Source organism: Micromys minutus, assembly GCF_963924665.1.
Source record: "Micromys minutus genome assembly, chromosome: 25".
Taxonomy (NCBI): Eukaryota; Metazoa; Chordata; class Mammalia; order Rodentia; family Muridae; genus Micromys; species Micromys minutus.
Window position 1 is genome coordinate 37,172,265 of NC_137960.1, and position 23,589 is coordinate 37,195,853.

The window sequence follows — 23,589 nt, forward strand, 5'->3', positions numbered from 1 at the left end:
CCCATAGGCTCATATATGAGCATGCTTCCTCCTCAGCTGAAGAATCCTCAGATTCCTTGATTCCTTGATTTCCCCTCCCCCTCTCTTCCTCCCTTCTTCCCTCCCTCCCTCTATCTTTCCCCCTTCCCCTGTCTGTGGATAGAACGCAGAGATCTTAATCACTCCTCCAGCAGCATGCTCCCCCCCCCCCCACCTACCACCAGACTCCCTACCGTGATGATAACGGACCAACCCTTTGAAACTGTAATCAAGCCCCCAGTTAAATGTTGTCCTTTCTAAGAGTTGTCTTGGTCATGGTGTCTCTTCACAGCAATAGAACACTATGACACTGCCAAACAGTGCCATCAACTTGGGACTGGGTATTCAAATGTCTTACACTATGGCTGACATCTTCAAACCACCATGAAAACTAAAACAATAGTATGCATCTCTTTAAATTCAATGAACTTAGTTCTAGAAAATACTTACTAAAATTCATGAGTAATAGTTGACTTAACATTCATGGTTACAGTTTATAAAAATAGGATATATATATATATTGTACACACACACATATATATATTGCTTACCATCCTCTGAGACTCTCAGCGTCCAAGGGCACCTGTCCTGTAACATGTAAAACAAAAGATGGAAAATAGCCATTTCATATAACGAATCCCCACCTGCCCCTCACAGTTCACTGTGGTCCTTCCTGAGACCATCCGTTCTCACCCCTCTCTCCATCCTTCCTTGAACCACAAGTCATCCTGTGCTTGGAAACAGGTTCCTTCCTGATTTTTTTTAAAGCATCGCATAAAAATATGATGTATAAGCACAGTAGACTTTTGCTAAGGGCTTGGCAAAGCAGCCAACACACTGACTATACTTCTGACTGCTGCTGAGAAAATGGCTTCCATCATCCCACATGCTAGCGATTTCTCACTGGCCTTTTCCTCTCACCATTTCTAAAATCCACGTTCCAATATTCAAATCTATATGTTTTTGCCTTCCCATATATCTTATACAGACAAAACCTATTTAAAAATATATTCTAAGAAATTTCTGCTTAAAGGGCATCTCATTTTGGTTATCTACTTCCTAAAATGTGCCAGACATTTGAAGCTGTTCTCTTCTTTGTAGCGTAATCAGATTCTAGGTCTGAGCCCTTTAAGTGGAAGAGAGAGGTTTATGAATGATTCTGGGTGTAGCACTCCATACTCAGCCCAGACTCCTATTAAAACGAAACTATTGCTGCTTTACTGCAAAGAATAAAATATTCCTTTTTATTAGTAAAGAAAACACCTGGGGTGTTCCTGAGTGGGGGAAAGACTGGGTATTTATTGTAAACAAGAAAGCAAGAAGCTGGGAGTCAGAATTGCCGACTTCAGAAAAGACTGTGGGAAAGCTGGGTGGGGTTGTGCATGATGCTAACCCCAGCCCTGAGGAGGGATGAAGGAGAATCAGTAGTTCAAGGACACTCTCAACTACATAGTCAGTGTGAAGCTAGCTTGGGCTACATGAAGTCCTATATTAAAGCATACCAACAGGGGAGGGGCTGGAGAGGTGGCTCAGCAGTTAATAGCACTTGTGCCCTTGAGGAGACCCAGGTTTCATTCCCAGCATGGTGTGAAGCAACTATTTGTAACTTCGGTTCCAGGGGTTTCTGATACCTTCTTCTGGACTCTTTGGGCACCAGGCATGCACATGGTACATAGAGACAAGATACTCACACACATGAAATAAAATAATAAAAACTTTAAAACATAGCCACAACACATACACACAAAAGAAAAGGTAGAAAAGATAAGGCAAAAAAAGACCTTCCTTGCCTCTATATTGTTTCCTTGTTTATTTTGAGACATCTGATGTACCCCCAGGCTGACCTTGAACTCTTGACCTCTTGTCCCTACCTCCCAAGTGTTGGGATTATAACTGTGTCACCATGCCTGAGAGTTTTAAATTTTTTTGCTTTTATATTCATCATGTATGAATTAGTCAGGATTCTCTAGAATAACAACCAATAGAGCAAACACTCACATGTACTAAGGGGATTAGAATGACTCACAGCTGTGGCCCAGCTAATTCAACAATATCTGATGCTATACAAAAGGTCCAAGGATCCAGTAATTGTTCGGTCCACCAGGCTGGATCATTCAGCTGGTCTTCAGTATAGACTGGGATCCTGAGTAGACTCCATGTCAGTGAAGGAAGGAACTTGGCAGGAAGCTAGAGCTCTAGGAAGCTAGAGGAATCAGTGAGAGGGGAAAGCTTCCTTCTTCCCTGTCCTTATATGGGCTTCCAGCAGAAGGCGTGTCTCAGATTAAAGATGAACATTCTTGTCCCAAAAAGCTCCAGATTAAAAGTGTGTCTTTGCCAGGTAGTGGCGGTGCATACTTTTAATGTCCATGAGTTTGAATCCAGCTTGGTCTACAGAGTGAGTTCCGAGACAGCCAGAGCTACACAGAGAGACCCTGTACAGAGAAACCCTGTCTTGGAGAAAGAAAAAAAAAGTGTGTTTTCCCACCTCAGAGATCTAGATTAGGAATGCATCTTCCCATTTCAAAATAAGCAAAAATAACTTACTGGTGCACCCAGCCATTTGGGGGTTTGAGTTTATTCCAGATATGGTCAAGATAACAACCAAGAATAGCTTTCAGGGTGTGTTTGCCTGAAATTTGTGCACCATGTACACACAAGAACCTTTGGAAGGAGTTACAGACAGCTGTGAGGCATCTGGTGTGCGTGCTGGGAATTGATCATCGCCCCTCTGAAGACCAGTAAGTGCTCTTAGCCTCTGAGCCACTTCTCTATCTCCCTTTTCTTCTTCCTTCCTTTCTTTCTTTCCTTCTTCTTCTTTTTTTTTTTTTTTTTGATATAAGAAAAATCTATGTAATCCAGGCTGAAGGCTGACCTGGGCCTCTTTTTTCTTTGAAATTTATTTATTCATTTTTAATATAAATGGGTGTTTGGCCTGAATGTATGCCTGTATAGCAAATGTGTCTGGTACCTGAGAGGCCAAGAGAGGATGTTGGCTGCCCTGGCACTAGAACCACAGATGATTGTGAGCTGCCATGTAGGTTCTGGGAATAGAATCCAGGTTCTCTGGAAAAGCAGTAATGCTCTTGACCCTAGAAACTCTTTTTTTTAAGTTACTTTTATTTAAATAAAAATTTTAATATCTTTTTGTGTGTATATGATGCATTCATGTGTCAGAGGACAAATGTAGAGGTCAGAGGAAAATTTGTGGTATCAGGTTTTTTTCCCCTCTACCATGTAGTTCCCAGAGAACAGTGGCACCCTGGTAATCAGACTGTCAGCATGAGTCCTTACCCACTAAATCACAGGCCAGACACAGGCTAGACTAATCCTGGCCTGGAATCCTGTTCTGTTCTGCTTTCTAAGGGATTACAGCTGTACACACACACACACACACACACACACACCTCCTAAGACAAGGAAACATTCAACTTTTCAACCTGCACTTGATCCAAATACTTTTCATTTTGTTCATATACAAATGTGTTTCTCTTCTATTGGTGCCTGCATATTGACCATGGGATCCTTGTGAAACTGCCACCAAGGTGCTCTGAGAACAAAAATAGACTTGGGACATGCTTTAACATGGAGGGTCAATCATCCCTCTGTGCCAATGTCATAAAGTTATTCACGTGTAAGTTTGTACCCTCATAGTCCTAAACCCTGCCGTGGTATCTTCTCTTCCTCGTTTCTCCAAAATTCATAAAGGATTTTCTTGTCATTCCTCAGGTACCTGCATTGTGGTCCTGGTAGATTAAAGTCACTCACGTGCATGAACTGATCCTTATAATGAAAATATCACATTTGATGCAGGGCTGAGGAGATGATGTCTCAGTGGGTCAACACTCTTAATGCAAGAAGCTGGCCGGGGTTCTAGCCCCGGATCCCACATTAGGGTTTCTATTGTGATAAAACACGTGACTAAAAGCAGAGTGGGAATGAAAGGGTTTATTTTGCTTACACTTCTATATCACCACCCACCACTGAAGGAAGTCAGGCAGGGGCGGATGCAGAAGCCACGGAGGGGTACTGCTTACTGGCCTGCTCCCAATGGCTTGCTCAGCCTGTTTTCTTATAGAACCCAAGACTTCCTGCCCAGGGCAGGGACCTCCCTCATCAATCACTAATTAAGAAAATACCTTACAGGCTTGCATAGAGCCCGATCTTGAGTCACTTTCTGAACTGAGGCTCCCTCTTCTCAGATGCCTCTACCTCATGTCAAGTTGACCTAAAAGTAGCACACCATGTAAAGGTGCCACTTATAGACAGGCTTGTACCTTTCTTACCAAATTGTGAGCATGGTGACTGATTTAGGGTACCTTGAAAAGGAAACTTCCATGAGTTATGGATGGTTTCACTTGGAGATAGTAACTGTCCCCTAAATTCGACATGCCTCATGCTGCCCCTGACCCGTCCCTCCAGCTTGTCCATGTCCTCTAGGTCTTGTGATTCTCCACTGATCTCCTCTGGGTCCATCCTTCTCTTCCAGCTTCTTCCTTCTCACTGAACACCCTTCCCTTCCCTCTGTCCCCACAACTGTTGCTCACCCCAGGCCCCATTTCATGTTGCATCTCTTCCTGAGTTGTTTGATTCATCCCACTTCCTCTTCACAGGGCTCTATACCTCATTTTCTGGACTTGCTTCTCAGGGCTCAGTTCATTATTAACCCCTTCCAGGATGCTCTGCCAACCTTTACGGAGCTGCATAACTCTGCCTTGTGCCTACATTCCCTTGGCCAGCGTCCTTCAGGCCCCGCCCTCTCCAGGAGTGCCCTCCTTCCACCTGGGGCCTTGTTAAACCTATGCTTCAAGGCTCACCATTGCCACACTCCTTCCCTTTGAATTCCTGGAGCATCACAAACGTCTCTCTACCTACTGGAACACTTAATTACACACCTGCTTGCACAGTGGCGGTTGTTTTATGGATACATCTATATGCTTCTAGAAGCAAAAGTAAGCAATCTAGTCGTACCCTCACAGAGTGAGCCCATGATGGCAGACATCAGTGGTTCACTCAGGCTGGCCTCAAACCCACGATGTGATCTTGAGCCGATCCTCCTGCCTCTGCCTCCCAAGTGCTGAGATTATGTGTTGCCTGTTATTATGCTGAGCTAGGATAGAACCCAGAACTTCATGCCCATTAGGCAAGCACTTAGTTAAGTCCCAGTCCCAGACTTGTCGCATATTCTTAGAGTTTCTAAAGCTGTCTTAATATAAGTGTTTGTACAGGCTGGAGAGAGAGCTCAGTGGTTAAGATGCTTTCCGGGAGGACCTGAGTTCTACTCCTGTTTCCCACAGCGGACATCTCACAACCACTTGTAACTGGAGCTCCAGGGGGCTCCAGTTCCTCTATGGAACCTACAAATGCACACACACATAAATCTCTAATAAATACACATATAAGATTGTTACAGGATGATTTGTTAGTGACTTATAAAGCTATAATAGGGTTTTAAAAATATTTATTTATTATATGTGAGTACACTGTAGCCATCTTCAGACACACCAGAAGAGGTCATCAGATCCCATTACAGATGGTTGTGAGCCACCATGTGGTTGCTGGGATTTGAACTCAGGACCTCTGGAAGAGCAGTCAGTGCTCTGAAGCACTGAGCCATCTCTCCAGCCCATAGTAGCTCTTTATAAAGGAAGAAAGAAAAGGGCTTCCAAAAGTCAGTTAATTCAGTTAACAAACCATACATGTTTTACACGGGCCATCCCTAACTGGCAATTATTGCTGCACCCCTGTCTTTATTTCTCTAAATGACAAGATCTCATTATGTTTTCCCCCACACATCTGTGTCTTTCTCCATGAAGTTACCTCCACTTGCTCCTTGTTTTTTACCCCAAGCTGTGACTGACAGAGTTGGCCACCAACAGATAGCTGTCGATCTTCTTTAAATAAATGGATGGCAAGCTGTAGCATGGGTCAGCCTTGAGAGTTTGTACTAAGTAACTGTGGGGTGGTTCTGTTGCTGTTGCTGTTTGGTTGGCTGGTTGGTAGGTGGTTTTTGTGTTTCGAGATAGTATCACATGTAGCCCAGGTTGGACTCCTACCTGCTCTGTAGAGATTGGCCTTGTATTCCTGATCTTCCTGTTTCTACCTCCTAAATGCTGGGGATCACAAGCATGTACCCCAGTGCCAAGTTTGTCCTAAGTAATTGTGCCGGGAAATAAGTCAGTCACAAAGAGACAGGCAAAACCAAAGATGTCAGGTGTAGGCAGACGTAGGGTGGCAGTTTTGAGGCTTAGCTGAGGCATTGTTTTAGTTTTGATGAAAATGTCCTAGAGGTATTACAAATTACGTGCTTAAGAATCATTTAGATGGTAAAGTGTGTGCTTTGTGTTTTTTACTACGGTGGAAAGTAAGACTTTGGAAAATGAGTGCTGTCTTCCACGCAGACACCATCAGCAGGCAGCATGTGCACAGTGTTGACTTGAGCAGGTGTGTCCTGGTTCTTGATGGGATAAGCCGGCTTTTTTCCTGACCCCTATCACCCCCCACAAGGACAAGCGTGAGGAGGGTTGCTGGGATCACCAAGTTTGCTGAAGCAGTGAAACAAAAGGATTTCAGCAAACACAAAATACTTTTAGACTGAATGGGGTGGGGGCTCCACTATATTTAATATATACTAAATACATATAATATAAATAAATATACTTAATACCTATATTAATGCCAAAACAACCCAAAAATGAAACAAAACAGAATCCTGCATGTGGGCACAGTTATAAAAGATGATTTATAATTACTGGTTTAGGTTGGCTGCTGAATGCAGCTGTCAGTCACCGGAGTACTAATAGATGTAATTTTTACCCTTTCCCCGGATATGACACCCCTGTGATTTTAATAATATTACGTGAGATGTGATTTATGGAATATAATTTATATGTTTGTAAAAACATACAAAAAGCGCGAGTAAATAAAACTGGAGTTGGAACAACATAAAATTAAAAATCCAGCAGTAAAGACAGTATACTTTATTCACCAGAGAAGTCAAACTTAGAGCTAAGCTTAGCCTTTCACTCTGTTTCTCATCCATCTACACACAGTTTTTGTTGTCCTTGGGGTTTTTTTGTTTTGTTGTTTTATTTTATTTTGTTTTTTGGAGAGTTTAATATATGCAGGGCACTTCCCCCAAACTAGGAGCTTACTGTTCCCTCTGTTGTCTTCTCAGCCAGTTTGGTTGACTGTCACACCCTAAAAAGGGCGCACCTCTTTAACCCTTTCAACTCTTGAACGAAACACACCCTTATTAACTGAGCCTTTCACATGAACCGGCAGTGCCTGGGTTTCAGCTCTGGCTTTCGGAAAGTGAGCTGCCCGACTTGAACAGGGCAGACAGGAAAGTGGACAGGCTGGGCTGTGGCAAGAAGCCGGACAGAGGGGATGCGGGCCGAGCTGCGTGCTGCTACCTGTAGTCTTTTGGTGTATCCATAGGAAGTGGGGAAGAGGCCACAGCATGGTAAGACACCATTACAGTCTTGTTATCTATCTCTCTACTGCCTTAGACCTTGTTTCTAACTGACACAGAAGCAATACTAACAGACATCAATTAACTTCATAAAGGATTTATTGTCTAGATCTGGCAAGCTCTTTGCTCTTAAAAGTTTCAAGCAGTTCTGAACATAAGAAAGACAGCACAGAGACTTTGGCTCTGAGAGGGGGTGAAACCTCCAAGATGTGGTCTGCACTGTCTGCTGGTTCTCAGGCATTTATATTAGCAAGATAATCAGGATCACTAGCAAACTGCTCTGGTTAAAAACCCCTGAGCTCCCCACATCAGCCTTTCTCATGCTGATTTATAATCCTGTACTGTAATGGTTTAGTTAAACCATTTACCCAGCTTCTGTCCCTCCCTCTTTCAAATTTCAAAGATAAATTGGTATGACCTCTTTGGGGAAGGGGTCAGGGAGAGGGAGAGAGTGACTGTAGTTGGAAATAGATGGTTTGAGAGCCAGGATTGATTTTCGTTTTCTTGGTGATAGGAATAAAAACAGTATTTTACGTTCTTCCCAGACGTAGGCTGTCTTTCAAAGGTGTCTCCAGCGGGCGCTGGCTGCCTGCTGTTCTCGCTGCCTGCCCAGTAAGGAGTTATTATATATTGCACATGCTTTCCCCAAACAAGATTTACTGGGACACAGAAATGCTATGGCAACAACTTGGCTTCACACATCCTATCATCCCAGAGGTGCCAAGGATTGGATAAGAGAAAGGGTGATCTGGTCACCGTTTAAGAAAAAGGAGACTTATATAAGACGTGTTAAACCTTGCTCCCCTAGTTCAGTCTCAGAGGCATAAACATTAAACCCAAGCTCCTGGTGGGCTTTACTGGGTGGTGGGCTTTACTGGGTGGTGGGCTTTAGTGGGTGGTGGGCTTTACTGAGTGGTGGACTTTACTGAGTGGTGGGCTTTACTGAGTGGTGGACTTTAGTGCCTCTGTTTCTCTGTTAGAACGTTAACACCTAACATTTATCTGGCATTTGGTATTTTAGAAACAGACAGTTGGACTTTAGGTTTGAGCTCTTAATTTTTTCCTTTTAAAGACATTTTCAAAGTGTGTGTGTGTGTGTGTGTGTGTGTGTGTGTGTGTGTGTGTGAGAGTGAGTGTGTATGAATACATATGTGGAAGTCAGCATGTAATCTGCAAGAGTCAGTTTTCTTCTCCACCCTGTGGGTGGTAGGAATTGAACTCAGGTCACCAGGCTTGTGCCAGCAGAGCCTTCGCACTGGCCCTTTCGATCTTTTCTCAGACATGATAATCCTCCCCACCCACCCATGCCCCCCCAAAAAAAAGAAAAGGGGAAAAAAAAACACTCGTCAAAATGATTTGCTAATTAAAAAATCAAAAACAAATTAACCATGCTATGAGTCTGAGAACTTCACAGATACGGCTCATCAAAAGCATCTGGAGTTTAATAAGTGAAATTTCTGATGTTCTGGCCACTCTATTACTGTCCAGCACCTGATGCTATACCACACAGCCCCGTCTGAATGCTGCCCAGGGAGCTCTGGCTGGGCTAGGAGGTAAATCAGCCAGGCTGAGCGTTCTGAAAGCTGTTTCTGTCCCGAACGTCTGTGCTACTGAAGATACATCCGGGAGAAGGTCCATGGTATTCACACCCTGCACTGCAGAAGGCCCATAGTACTCACACCCTGCACTGCAGGCACAAGTAGCATGTGGCTAGTGAGGACGACGTTTGAATTTTAATTTGAAATGTTGAAATGGGCAGAGCCTTCTGCCGTGTCTCCAGGCATAGTAAGGATGGCCCTGTGCAGGGGAGCCTGGGTGTTCAGGCTTGTCTGCCTCAAGCCTGTACAGGAGCGGGCTCTGCAGAAAACGCAATCCAGACTCACAAGCTGAGGCAGAGAGAAGGCATCTAAGCCTGTGCTGCCTGCCAGGAAGGTGGTGATGAAACATTTTACTCTCAAACTCGAAGGAGCAGCGTAATTCTCACAGTCTCCTCACTCCCAAAGCCCAGGTGCTCCCAGCCTCTGCAGCTGCCTGCCTCATCCCACCTAGCCTCCAGGAGGAAGTTAACAACAACAACCACAACAACCACCACCACAACAGCTACGGGTTCCATGGGAGGGGGGAGCAAAGCCATCTTCCTGCCAGTGGAAAAGAAGTCAGAGGAGACTCAGCCGATCCCGGGACCAGAAAACGATATTACATGGTGTATGAAAATCCTAGCAAGGATAGTTTTATCATGTCTGATCAATTTAAATGCTGTGGTGGCCATGGGCAAATGGATTTTTGAAATGACCTGCCAATTTCAGAACATATTAAACATGTATTGTTTAGGGCCCTGTGATTATGACCTTTAAAAGTGTTTGGCACTTAGTGAAACTCCTGATCTTTTGGTCAGCTGCCATGTTAACGCATAATCATAAGCACCTAAAACGTACAAAGCTGATTGGTCTACTTGCAGCCTGTGTACCCGGCTAGGCTAGCTTGGGCAGGTCCCTCGGTGTGAAGTGAGAATGGAGCCCGTGCCCCTCGAAGGGCCATTAAGAAGTCCCAGGCACAGGGCAGGTTCTGAAGGATGCTTATTGAAATCACAAAAGAGGAAAATTAAAAAGCCAATTAGTTCAGGACACAGGTTCATTGAGTTTTGAAACCAAAGACACGCATGTCCCTAGTTATTGTGAAATACACCTTGCATCAGAAAAGTGTATAAACTTCAACTGTGGAGTATAATTATAAAGCAGGCTTGGGTGTAATTAGAAACAGCCACTTCCTTGGGGTTCCTGTTGATTTCTGACCAGCATCCCCTTCATCATCGAGGGCAGGACCAGAGTGAGGGGAGTAAGGCATGTGACAAGGAGCAACAGAAACCACAGTCATTAAAGACAAACCCAGAAAGAGAACTACAGCAAACACCCAGTAATCAAGATACATGATACATATTTTGAAATTTAAAAGTCAATGAAAAGAAATATCCACAATAATGTAACAATGTTTTAAATAAGGGCAAGGACTCATATCACAGAGAATACCATTATCTTCTTAAATATTTACTTATTTAAAGTGCTCTATGTGTACAGGGGTTTCTACATGTATGTCTGTGCCCTGCACGCACGCAGTGCCCGGAAAGAGCAGCTGGTGATCTAACCACTGAGCCATCTATCCAGCTCCAATATCTATCATCTTAACTGTTACGATCGTCACTTCTTTGCCTTTCCTTATGATTGACCACCCATAAGCACACCCCAAGACAACGAAATAGTCTTTCATAGAATTTCAACACAATTGAGTTTCATATAAATAGAATTGTATATTAGAGTCTCACCTATAAAATGAGTTACATAGAGAGCTAGCTCCAAACCAGCCGGGGCTACAGTGTTAGCCCCTGCCACAAAACAACAAAAACCAGAAAACCCAGACCACTGTGTCTATGAAACCCATCCAGGGCTAGTGGACAGCTGACGGTTTTCCCTCTATTGCTTTTGTGACTGCTTTACTGTTCATTGCTTCATCTGGCTAGCAAGGGTCCCAGGCCTGGTTTGGCTTAGGAATCTTACAAAGCAGGGCTGCTGTGAGGGTTCTGGTACCACATCCTGGAACAGCAAGCACAGACTTCTCAAGGTGACTGTTCTCATAGCAGGGTCTTGGGGCCATTGGGGCTTCCTGCGGTATTTTTGGGAACCTTGCCAATGTCAAAATATTTTTTGTAATCATGTTAAATAATATTTGCCCCTTTCACCCCCTCTGCCCTTCCGAGTGTAGAGTGGGGATCCAACCAGAGACTGCATCATATATAATAGTGTCTTGTTCTGATGGCCAAAGGTATCCTGTGTATTGTTGAATAACTCCTGCTCCTCCTCCTCCTCTTCTTCCTCCTCCTCTTCCTCCTCCTCCTCCTCTTCCTTCTCAGTTTTTGCTGCAGCCCCAGCTTGCTGTGAACTCACTATGTAGACCAGGTAAGTCTTGAACTTGCCTTTTCCTCCTTAGTGCTGGGATTATAGATGTATTCCACTACACCTGGCTTTAAGTCTTCTGACTTCACCACCGATAGATATAACCTACATAAACAAGGCTCATGTGGTCCTTAAAGTCTAAGAGTGTCAAGGAATTCTAAAATTAAACATTTGAAGACTTCTGTCCTAGGGAGCAGAGTTGTTCCACCAGTGTGTGGGAGTTCTGTCTCTACTACCTCTGCAGTATCGCAGATCATCCTGTTTAGTTTTTCCTTCTTGTGCTTGGTCTCTGCATCCCCCCCCCCCCATAACTAATTAGAAATGTTTTCCTTGAAAATAATTCAAGATATGTATACAGATAAGCTGCATTCCTTTCGGCATCCTTCAACCCACTGAGAGTAAATAAAACATCCTTCAGGAGTACGGTGGGCATGGGAGGGCATGCAAGACATGCTGGGGAGGACAGGCATGGTGGACACAATAGAATTTGTACAATGATTAATATTCATATAGAAGTGTATTTAATAACACAAACCCACTGACATGATATTAGGTAATTTGCTAAGGCTGAGAAGGGTAAAGTAGCAATAGTAGGTGTTTGAGAACTCTTCCTTTTCACCTTATTTATGGTGCTGACTTGCAAATATTAATGCATATTTCTTTGATAGTTTTGTCTTTTCCTTCTTGCTTGCTTGTTTGAAGTGTATTTCTCTATAACCCAGGCTGATCTGGAACTTGCCATGTGTCCCAGGCTGGCCATGTGCTACCATGTCAGTTCCACAGCTTTTATCACGCCTCAGATGACTGACTCATAAAGAGAAGAGATTTATTTGGTTAGTCCCCAGTTCTGAAAGTTCCAGTCTGTGGATTAGCTGTCACTTTTATCCATGTGACAAGGCACTGTGCCGGGGAATAGGTGGAAAATGGAACCAGTCACCTCATAGCTGGGTGGAAAAGGCTATGCACCCAGTGACCTGAAGACCTCTCCCCAGATCCATCCTCTTTAATCCTCCCATGACCTCCCAGTAGCACCAGGCTGCGGATCAGTCCTTTGTGGGATACTCCAAATCCAAACTGGAGCCATGGTCTTCCCCCTTCTCTATCTCCTCTTTCTTCCTCAGAAACAGTGTCAGGTGTACCTCACTCGATTCTTCAAACAACCCAGAGGACAAGTGCTTCAGAATCCGGGTTTGGGGAAATCATTAGAGAAAGAAACAACCGCTAGAATAAGTTTGTTCCTCCTCGGCTCCAGTATCCAGTGCTGGCTGCTCCTTGCTAGGTTTCAGAGTAAGAGACTTCTAGGAACCATGATGATGCTCTGCTCATCCGACAGTTAATCTGTACAGTGTTTATTGTCACCATGCAGATGAAGGACTACTTGCCTCTCCCCATAGGGCCCACATTCTGTAAGGAAAGGCAGACAAACAGCAAGAAGTCCTACATACAAATAATGCCTTTGTGTAGAGATGAGCACTATGAAGAAAAATAGAGGGGGTTACAGCCGTGAAAATGAGGTTACATTCCTCAGACGGTGAGACAGAGGTGATCGCTCTGGGAGCTTCTGTCTTCTAAAACTGTCACTTACATTGTGAGTTTACATAATTTGTATGCACTCGAATTAATCTAAAAGTACGCTTGTGGCTTTGGGGTTTTCTTATGTTTTTTTTTTCCTGTTCTAACCATAACACATTTAAGTGTTCATTATCAGCTATAGGGCACATTCTTTAGACACACCCAGCTTTTTATGTGGGTGCTGGGATCCAGGCTCAGTTCCTGTGCAAGCATTCCTACCTACTGAGCCATCCCTCCCACCCCAGATGTGGAATTTTTGAGAGAATAAACAATCCCGTGGTGGTATTCTCAAGTTCTCTTCATAAACGCACACACTTGCTTTTCTCCTCTCCCCTTCACCTCTTTTCTCTTTCTTCATTTTTGACGCTAGGTCTTGCTGTGTGAGTGGGGCACGAATTTGAGGTCTTCGTACCCCCACCTCCTGAGAGTCGGGAGGCCAGCCGTGTGCCAGGACACTCAGCTGCATTCTGCTTCATTACTGGAGTCTATGGCACACACACACACACACACACACACACACACACACACACACACACACACGTGTGATCTCACTACCCAGGAGGTTGAGGCAGCAGAGTTGTGAGTTCTGACCCACCATGGGCTACATAGTTAAGCTCCTGTCAGAATGGGGGCAGAACAGAACAAAATAGGAAAAAGTTGCTAACAAGTCATTAATTCTTCTAAGAAATTACTGGAAATTTCGGAATTTCTCCGTTATGCTAATTTATTATTGAGCACATGTTCTAGTATAGATTAATTGGAAAGGTAAACATTTTCTACTTCCTAGGAATAAATCTAGGAATAAATTTCACTATTTTCTGCCCCATTTAAAATGTGCTTAAATTGGCACATTTAAGATAGGAGGTTTCAAGATTCCCTAGGTATTTCAAAGTCAGCCTGCACACGCACACACATGCACACAGGCATGCATACACACACATACACACATATATCCACACAAGCATGCACATACACAGGCACACATGCACACTCACAAACACACACACTCACTCACACACAGGCATGCATGCACACACATACATATATCCACACAGGCATGCACATACACAGGCACGCATGCACTCACTCACACACACACACAGGCATGCATGCACACACACATGAATAAACCTCCCCTTCCACTCTGCCCCACCTAGTGTGAGCACAGCTAAGCCAGGCTGGCCTTGCGCTGGTCCTCACTTGCTCCCCAGCATATTCCGAGTCTCCTTCATGTCATTTAGAGATGAATTGCTGGCTCAAAAACTGTTCCTTGTTCCCTTAGCACTTAGATTCTGAGACTCCATGTGTCTTTATAGTGTTGTAATTACTCTTGATCTTTGGCATGAGTTGTTGTCCAGACCCTTCCTTTTAAAAGTGTATAAAGAACACACCTTTCAGTTCTGAGCCAATATAAAAAGGACAAGGCCTACTACTTTGTATGAGTACAGGTCTGTTTCCCAGTCTGGCAAAAGTTTAATTAGAACCTCACTGGTTAGTCGTTGAATTATGTAGTCAGGACATGCACAGGGTAAGAAATACTTCCGCTATAAACACCAAATCCCTGTCTCCTTTAGTCACACATCGTGCACAAGGGGAAAACGGCTGCATTAGGATTACATATCTCAACTGCAAAGCAAATTTATTCAGCGTGACAGTTATCTTAGTGAGAAAAAGAAAACACTCGGGGAAACTGCTTAGTTTAGAGGAGATGTTCTAGGTTATCTGCTACTTCCAATTAGCTACAGAGAATTGAGGTCCCAGGCCGGGAGTGTGCTGACTTGTGTAACTGAGGAAAGCCATGAAAGGTCATTACAAGGTGTGGGTGAGGTTGGGAACCAAGGGCTCTTAAAGATGTTCTTCACCTGCACAGGCTAGTGTGTGTGTGTGTGTGTGTGTGTGTGTGTGTGTGTGTGTGTGTGTGTGTAAGTCTGCAATGCAGAATTTAGCATCTCTTCTCCTTTTCTCCTTCCTCCCTTCCTCCTTTCTTCTCGCCTTCAATGCTCTTGTCCTTTCTCCTTTTCGTTTGTAGTCTGATAATTTGAGACTGGTATTTGAACTCACAATTCCCCTGTCTCAGTCTGGAGGACATACTACACTACACCACCACACCCGCTGCTCTTAAAGGAACTCCTCAAGGTTAGACCTACTAACTCCACAAACCCTTGTTGAACACCGTGCCAGGACTGCTGAGCATTTGGCCCTAATTTGACCCTTTCTCATGTGGGCCTGAAAGAGCAAGAGGAGGAAGAAGCCATGGTCAAGGACAGCATATTCAACTTGAGACCTAACTAGGAAAGAGGAGAATCCTTTACCCCATTCCAGTCCCTACCTTTGCTCCCCTGGCAGTGCCTCCCACTGGTTGAACTTAATTAAAATTACAGGTCAAGGGGTTCAGTTTCTATATTCCATTAGAGTTGGGGCAAGACACACAGACAAGGGCAAGGTGGGTAAGCCAGCGGACTTACCCAGAACACGCCTTACACTGCTAACAGTTGTAAAAAAGAGTGGGCTGGCCTGCTTGCTACTCCATCCCGGCAGTTGCTGCACAGCAGGCCTAGGAACAAGCAAGGCACACAGGTGGAACGCAGACTGTGCGGCCAGCCCAGTGGTTTAGCTGACGCACATCCTATCATAGGGTGAAGTCTCATCTCTGATGCTACCTAGGCAAACGTATGGAGTCACTGTTTAGAAGAGCTGAGGGTGTTTAGGAAAACTAGTCTCTTTGGACCGTGGTTCACCTTTTTAAGGCAAAGAAAACCTTACGGCAGAAAGTGGATGATCAACCGTTATTCACGAAATGAATGAGAAAATTATTTCATACTTCGGAAAGTATTCTTTTAGTTGGCCAAGGGTCAGTGGCTTAGCCAGGTGTGGTTGTCCGCGCCTGTAATCCCAGCATGCCCTAGGCTGCGGTAGGAGGATTGCCAAAACCTTTGAGGCCAGCCTGGACTATTTGGTGAGTTCCAAGCCAGCTAAGCTAAAAGGTGAGATTCTATCTTAGGCACCAAAGTGTTGGTGGCTTTAAATAATGAGATTTCACTCTGGCTCTGTAAAAAAAGAAAATGATGATGTATGTCACATGAGATAGCAAATACCTGTAAATCCCAACACTTGAGATATGAAGGCAGAAGGACCAGAAGTGTAGGGCTAGCTTGGACTCTGTGTCAATAAATCAATAAATAAATAAATAAATAAATAAATAAATAAATAAATAAATAAAGGCCAATCAACTAAGTAAATAGATGATCTCAAGAAAATTCTTTCCTGAAACTGGAAACCTGTTTTTTTTTGTTTTGTTTTGGTTTGGTTTTTTTTGCCATTATTGATTTTTTAGTCAGAGTTTGAAATAAAGGGCTTTGCGTCAACATTTTAATAGATGATAGGTTTAACATGATACTGTTCATACGCTCCACTGCCCTCACCTGTTCCCCCAGATGGACCCCATGACTTTCATGTCATCAAATCTGGATTCCATATTTTGGAGAGGACACTTATAAATATTTATCTATCTATGTCTGGCTTAGTTCACTTAATGTGGGTTTCCTGTACCATCTGCTTCCTCAAAAATGACTCAGTTCATTCTTCTCTGCTATGGACTAATACTCCATTCTACAGTGCACATCTGTGAGGTGTGTGCTTAGATGCCTTCGGGTGTATACCCACATGCCCAGGAGCCGTGGATTATGATATCATACGATGTCTTGGGGTGGGGGGAGTGCTGGGGATGGAACCCAGGACACTGAACAAGCCAGATGTGCCCTGTGGCACTGAGTTGCATCTCCCACTGGGAATGTGCCTTTGAAAGGAAACTTTTCAGAAGGGTGGACATTTAACCCCTTCTAAATGAAAGCTTTTCATAATCAGCAACATCTCTATTTTGGACATCACTAAGTGTGGAAATCAAAGAAAAGAGACATGAACTGAAGGTTCTGGTCACTTTTTTTTTCAACAGAACAGTACAACTGATTTAACACAATAGGATGGACTGATTGGCTCTCAGGACACTATTAGGACAAACGTGGAGGAGGAAGTGAGGAGATGCATGTCATGTGACAGTAGCAGCTTAGAAAGCACAAGAGGAAGGATCAGCAGAGATGAAAGGGATAAAAGAGGAGGTGGCAAATGTTAGAGAGCTGAGCTAGCAAGCAAGTGCCCCACAAACACCCCCACCCCTCCCCAGAAATCAGGGGGAGAGATGATGAATGTATACCATTTGAATTGTAGATCAAAAGCAGTCCTTAGGCTTCTCCATTGGAGGGCTGCCTCCCACTGACTGGTGCCTGTTGCCAGCTCTATCTGAACAGCCTCTGGAGACTCTGCTGTGAAGCTCAGATGGAATAACAGAGCATCTCTATTCCATCTCTGGATCACTAAAAAGTCACTAATACTGAAACTGCCAAGGGTAAGGCGGAAGGAGCCTGAGGCCAAACATGGTAATACAGTGAAACTTTACCTCGGAAAACAAAACAACAAAATCCAACCAATCCAAACACACACACACACACACACACACACACACACACACACAAAACATTAAAACACACAAGCACCTGGAAATGGCTGAACCATTAAGAATATATTCTGAGAACAGAAAGTGGATTATCTATAATAGAAACACATTAAATTTTAAATGGTGTGTCTCATCCGGAGCAGGTCTGTCTGGGGTCTGTGAGAGCCGTGTCTGGACCCTCCCTGAATGTAATCCCCTGTCTCTGAAGCCACACAGGTGACATGCAGCTGCACACTTCCTGTGAAGGAATGGAATTTTAATTTTCATTGGGATTGTGCTGGACTGTATGTCAAGTACTGGGTCAGCCAGGGCCGCATAGCGATGCCTTTTACTAAAACCAAAAAGGCAATCAAAAGAATGAAAACTCTTTCTTGGTTTTTGTGTATTTCTTTCCCACAACAAAGCACCCTGAGATTTTTCTCTCCAGTTGTGGGCTATTTCTATTCTTTCTCCATCTCCGTTCTTTAGTTAGCTGTCATATGGTTCTAAGATATTTCTTACTTTCAAAGTAACTGACCCGGCCTCATTTATCCTGGACTGGCCAAACTGGACAAACTCTGTGTGTAATCAAGGATGACCTAGATCTTTCTACCTCTACTTCCCAAGCGCTGGGATAACAGGCATCTGCCACTACGTCCACTTTTTAAGGCCGTGCTGGGGATGGGACCCAATGCTTCACGGATACCTTAGGCCTAGGTATTCCTGCTTTTACTGAAGCAACTTTCTAATTTTTTAAACTTTTTTAAGACTTTGATAATTGAAGACTAAAGTAACTTAAATCTATATTTTGAAGGACAGTATAGCTCAGAGGACCGTACAGGGCCCCAAATTCAAGTCCAGTGTAGCAAAATTAATTAATTAATTAATATTTTTAACTTCTCTATTTTTAAGCCATACACTAAAGATATGATATATATATATATATGCACACACACATATATATACACATATTTTTAATTAAGAGAAAAGTATTTGACCAGAACAAATGCCAAACTCCAAAAAATATCTGTGACCCTAAGCCATTATATAGTAATAACCCATTTCATTCATAACACCAATTTCCATAATTCCTTCCTCAGGCTGAAGGAAGATTTCATTCAAAAATTAAGAAACTGAGCACCTCAAAAATCACTAATTTTTTTTTTTAAGTTATTCTTGTACATTGGTGACCACATTCTTGAAGAATCCAGAGATGAGGACATGCAAGATCTCAGTTGGCTTTCTTGAGTCAGAGTTGGCCGGCAGCCACGCTGAGGCAGTTTGTCAGCCGGTGGCTGCACTGATTTGCAGAATCCTCTCTAGCAGCTGGAATTCTTGACCACACTAAGTCTTGGGTATAGAAGATTTTGATGAAGGGCTCACATGAAAGGGGTAGAAATTTATGAATGACTTTTAAATGTTGGCACGTTTTCAAGTAATGTGTTCAACATAATCTTCTCAGCCTCTAAATACGATTTTAGGTAAATTACTTTAAAATTGATATCAATGACTCCAATTAGTAATCTTAACAAAACAAAAATAAAAATAGTTTTACATGCATGTCCATAATGTTTTGGGCAGACTACGACAAATGTTGGCAATTTATCCTGAATGTTCTGGTCTCCAGCTGCCTGTCAAATGAGGTAACATCACAGGTTTACAGCAGGGCAAGGTGTCATTTACTAAGGGGCACTTTGTTGCCACAGCAAAAAGGCTGAGTTTCATATCACAACATTTTAGCCATGGCCACCCTGGCTTCTACACATGGGGGAATTGTGACTTTGTGGTGGATACTTCTAAGGTCCTCTGATGAGCGACACTGAACATTAACCAAAAAGAACACTCTAAAACAGGTCCTTGTCACCTCTGGAGCAGACTGTTGTGCTGGATTGCTTTATGGGAGTAGGGCACAGATGGGAGGCTCCACACAGTGAGTGTTGCAGGGTGTCCGCAGTAGGGTGGTAGGAAGAAGGTCCTGGGATCACCTGCTCTGAGAACATTGACAATAGCCAGGGCACCCGGGACCCGAGGTGGACAGGAGGGGAGAATTGGGATGGGCAAATTACACAGGGGCATGAAACATCCTGATAGGTCTCTGCAAATATTCTTCTTCCTAACAAGGTTGATGAGAAGGTACAGACTCTGCGGCCACCTATCTTAGGTGTAAGACTCTAAACCCCAAAGTTTACCTTTTTGTCCACTGGTTTCTGGTTCTTTATCTGTCCACATGAATTTCCACGTGAACACTGGACAGAAACAATCTCTAGGTGTAAATAAATGTGCAACTTGCTTATGAAAAGTGTTTTTCAAAGTCCGAGGACTTTCTCCTAACACAATGGATGGGGTACTCTGAGCCCTGCTCAGCTGGTTCTGATCAGAGGGGATGGTTCCTGGGTTCCTCAAAGTCTGGCCCCTTGGGAAATCTTCATTTCCTAGAGATAAGAGAAGTCTCCACAATGACTTGAGAACATGCATACTCCCAGTAAGAACTGTGTATCTGACACACTGTGTCTCATACTTCCCAAGGGAATGCTTTACTTTAAACCAACTTTATTAGGATATAACATAAGTTAGGACAAACTCACCTTTGTATTTATTTCACTTTATTCTTTTGAGACATGGTTTCGTATAGACCAGGCTGGTCTTGAACTTGCTTTGTTCAAGGATGGCCTTGAACTCCTGGTTACCCTGCTTCGGTCTCTCAAGTGCTAGGATTACGTGTGAGCACATTTTGAATTTTTTTACTTTTCTGTTTGTTTTCTGAGAGAGGGTCTTGCTATACAGCCCTAGCTGTCCTAGAAGTCCTTATATAGGCCAGTCTGGCCAGAACTAGGAGGTATCCTCCTTTCTCTGATAATAATTTTTTTTTAAACATCTAGAGTCTTTGTACTGGCTGGTTTTGTGTCAACTTGACACAAGCTGGAGTTATCACAGAGAAAGGAGCTTCAGCTGAGGAAATGCCTCCATGAGATCCAGCTCTAAGGCATTTTCTTAACTAGGGGGAGGGCCCAGCCCATTGTGGGTGGTGCCATCCCTGGGCTGGTAGACCTGGGTTCTATAAGAAAGCAGGCTGAGCAAGCCAGGGGAAGCAAGCCAGTAAGTAACATCCCTCCATGGCCTCTGCATCAGCTCCTGCTTCCTGACTTGCTTGAGTTCCAGTCCTGACTTCCTTTGGTGATGAACAGCAATGTGGGAGTGTAAGCTGGATAAACCCTTTCCTCTCCAGTTTACTTCTTGATCACGATGTTTTGTGCAGGAATAGAAACCCTGACTAAGACAGTCTTGGTATAGCCTGGTCTACATAGTGAGTTTCAGGATAACCAGAGCTACATAGTGAGAACCTATGTCAGAAACACAAAACAACAACAACAACCAGGAAAAGAAAAACCTTCTATCTTCATTCTCCTGAGTGGCTTTGTGACTTGTATATGTCACTGTGCCCAGCCAGTCTACCCATTCTAACCTTGGTATGTGTTGAGAGCTGTGTGCACATGTGTAACCATCACCATGGTCGACCTAGGGGGTTGGGAATTTAGCTCAGTGGTAGAGAGCTTGCCTAGCAAGCTGGAGGCCCTGGGTTTGGTCCTCAGCTCTGAAAAAAAAAAAAAAAAAAAAAAAAAAGACCATGTCAAGATAGAAGCTTGCTCTGACTACCCTCAAAATGGTTTCTGTGATAGACCTGGGAATCGAACATAAAACCTCACACGTTAGGCAACCAGGCTACTTCCTCACCTCACTTAGCACAAAGTCTTTGAGAACTTCTCATGCCCTCGGGTGTCAGAAGCTTGCCTCTTTATTGTCAAGTATGAATCTGCTGCCTAGATATACCACAATCAGTTTTCCCATTCAGCGGTTGGTGGACACTGAAAATGTTTCCAGTTCGGGGCTCTTCTGAATGAAGTTGTTTTCAAAGTGCTAGTATGTGTACTGGGTGTAAGAGGTAGTCAAGTTGAAGAGCAAGCAACAGGCTTTATAAAAAGCAACTACAGCCAACACTGAGCGTTGGGGGTGGGGACGGTTATACGGAACACAGGACTGCTGACCAGGCGTCTTCCCAGCTTGGGAAAAATGGATTGCGACATCACTTGGTAGGGCAGAATGATACATACTCTAGTTGTTTAATTTTGACAGGGACTGGAATCTAGCCAATAGACTCAAGCTCGTTTTCCTGCCTACTTTTTCAGAGCATGTTTGACGGCCTGTCCAGGCAATGGAAACAAAGGGCTCTGTTTTCAGGCAGCTGTGCAGTTTTGGACAGGGGTGATCTTGGCATATGGATATCAAAAACTATAAGGGCTGTTGGGAAGATGACTATGTAAATCATTTTGTGTCTAGCACCTAAGCGGGACTCAGTGGGCAGGTATTTTTATTGGAAAACGTGTCATGTAAGGTCTTTGATTTGTAAAACAAAACAAGAACCGCTAACGTTTCCTTAGGAAACAGGATGCCTTAGTATAGTTTTTAAAGCCACGCCCCACTCCTATGATTTCCACAGGCATCGAATAACTGGATTAAGCTGAATCTGGTTAGGTCTTAGAAGCAAATCACTTCAGTCACAGGGGCTCTGGGTGGCTAAGTCTTCTTCTATCTATGTCCTTTGTCACACTCTCTGGTTCTTAGCAGCACTTTGGTGGTGATTTGTGAACTTATCTGAGCCCCTCTGCGCTCTCCCCGGAACCCTGACTGCGGGTCTGGGTCTGTGTAGCCTGGGCTCTGTTTCTCTGGGGGCCACTAGGGTTCATAGGTTCCCTCGGCACCGCCTGTCCTCTGTGAGACTAGAAGGGGCACTAGTTAGAACTGGAAAGCGCTGGTTTGAATGCCGACTTTATCGCCCCGCCTCCTTCACGTTTCCTTTTTTGGTCTCGGCCTTTGGAACATCTTTTCCCATCCTGTAGGTAACAAATTACCTCACTGGGTTGCAGCAGGGTTACACACTGTTAGGTCTGTCTCAACAGATTCGTGTTGACTCTGTCGATCACAAGCACTTCTTACCTGGGCATTTTACACTTCCCACACCCTCCGTACTCCCTTGACTGCTTTTGTGGCTCAAATGTGGGGCACAGGGGCGTGACGCTTATCTGCATTAAGACTGCATCGGGAATCCTTAAGCGGTGAGTCAGGACGGTCCACTAAACACTCACCCTTTAGTAAAGGTGGGGCTGTTTTCTGCCTCCTCGGGGCTTAGACTCTCTCAACTGGGTCTTCAGTTTAAGAGTTTGCTCTTAAGGGTGACTTAGGTGAGTGCAGTGAGTCGGGCTGATCCCGCGTACACGCTGTCCAGAAGGGTGGCTCCCGACTTCCTTTCCAGTCCTGCAACCCCCTACACACTCCTCCCAGGCACAGACCCCAGGGCAGGGGTGGGGTCCTTGCTTTCATTGAGCTGCAGCCGGGACTTGCAACACCTGGTGTAGCTGTAGCAGCCACCCCACAAGGGGGGGGGGTAGTGTCGCTAGGCTGGCTTTCCAATCCCCTCCCTGCGTAGGAGGGGCCTGCCGCCTGCTCCTGCCCCTCAGCAGGGAATTTCAGGTCGCTCCCGGGTGAAGCCTGGAGGTGAGCTGGGAAGAGGCGGGACATCACTCCGCCGCCCGCCCGCCCGCGCAGTTTGAACGCCGGCGCGTGGGCCTCATTGGGTGAGTGCGTTGCCGTTGGGCGGGGCCAGGTGCGGCGTTCCTGCTCCTTTGCAGAAGGTTAGACCTTGCATTTCCTAATGTGGTCTAGAGGGCCGCTAGTAATTTTTCCTTGCGCCACTCCCACCCCGACCCCTCCCGGAAAAGAAAGGGCGTTGTGTGTGTGTGCGTGTGTGTGTGTGTGTGTCTGTCTGTCTGTCTCTCTCTCTCTCTCTGTGTGTGTGTGTGTGTGTGTGTGTGTGTGTGTGTGTGCATATATATAAAATAACCTCCCTAAGGTACTTAGGGAAGGGGGATGAGGGCGAACCGCAGATCCCGAAGTCGTGCCTGGTTGCTTTAAACTTGCATTTCTACTAAGGAAAAGGTAAAAAGCAGAAGCCCCTACTGCATGCGTGTAGACTTTACGGGTTAAAAACACTTTATAACGAAATACTGTTGTAAATAATGTAGCTTCGATGGTGTGTT

At 44.4% G+C, this 23,589-nt stretch overlaps 1 protein-coding gene across 1 annotated transcript in view; it reads left to right on the forward strand.

The window, feature by feature from the left end:
- CRYBG1 (crystallin beta-gamma domain containing 1) overlaps positions 1-23,589 on the forward strand; it is a gene marked incomplete at its 5' end in the record, with an annotated part of 173,251 nt that overhangs the window by 99,456 nt on the left and 50,206 nt on the right. The gene's annotated exons all lie outside the window — the stretch shown is intronic.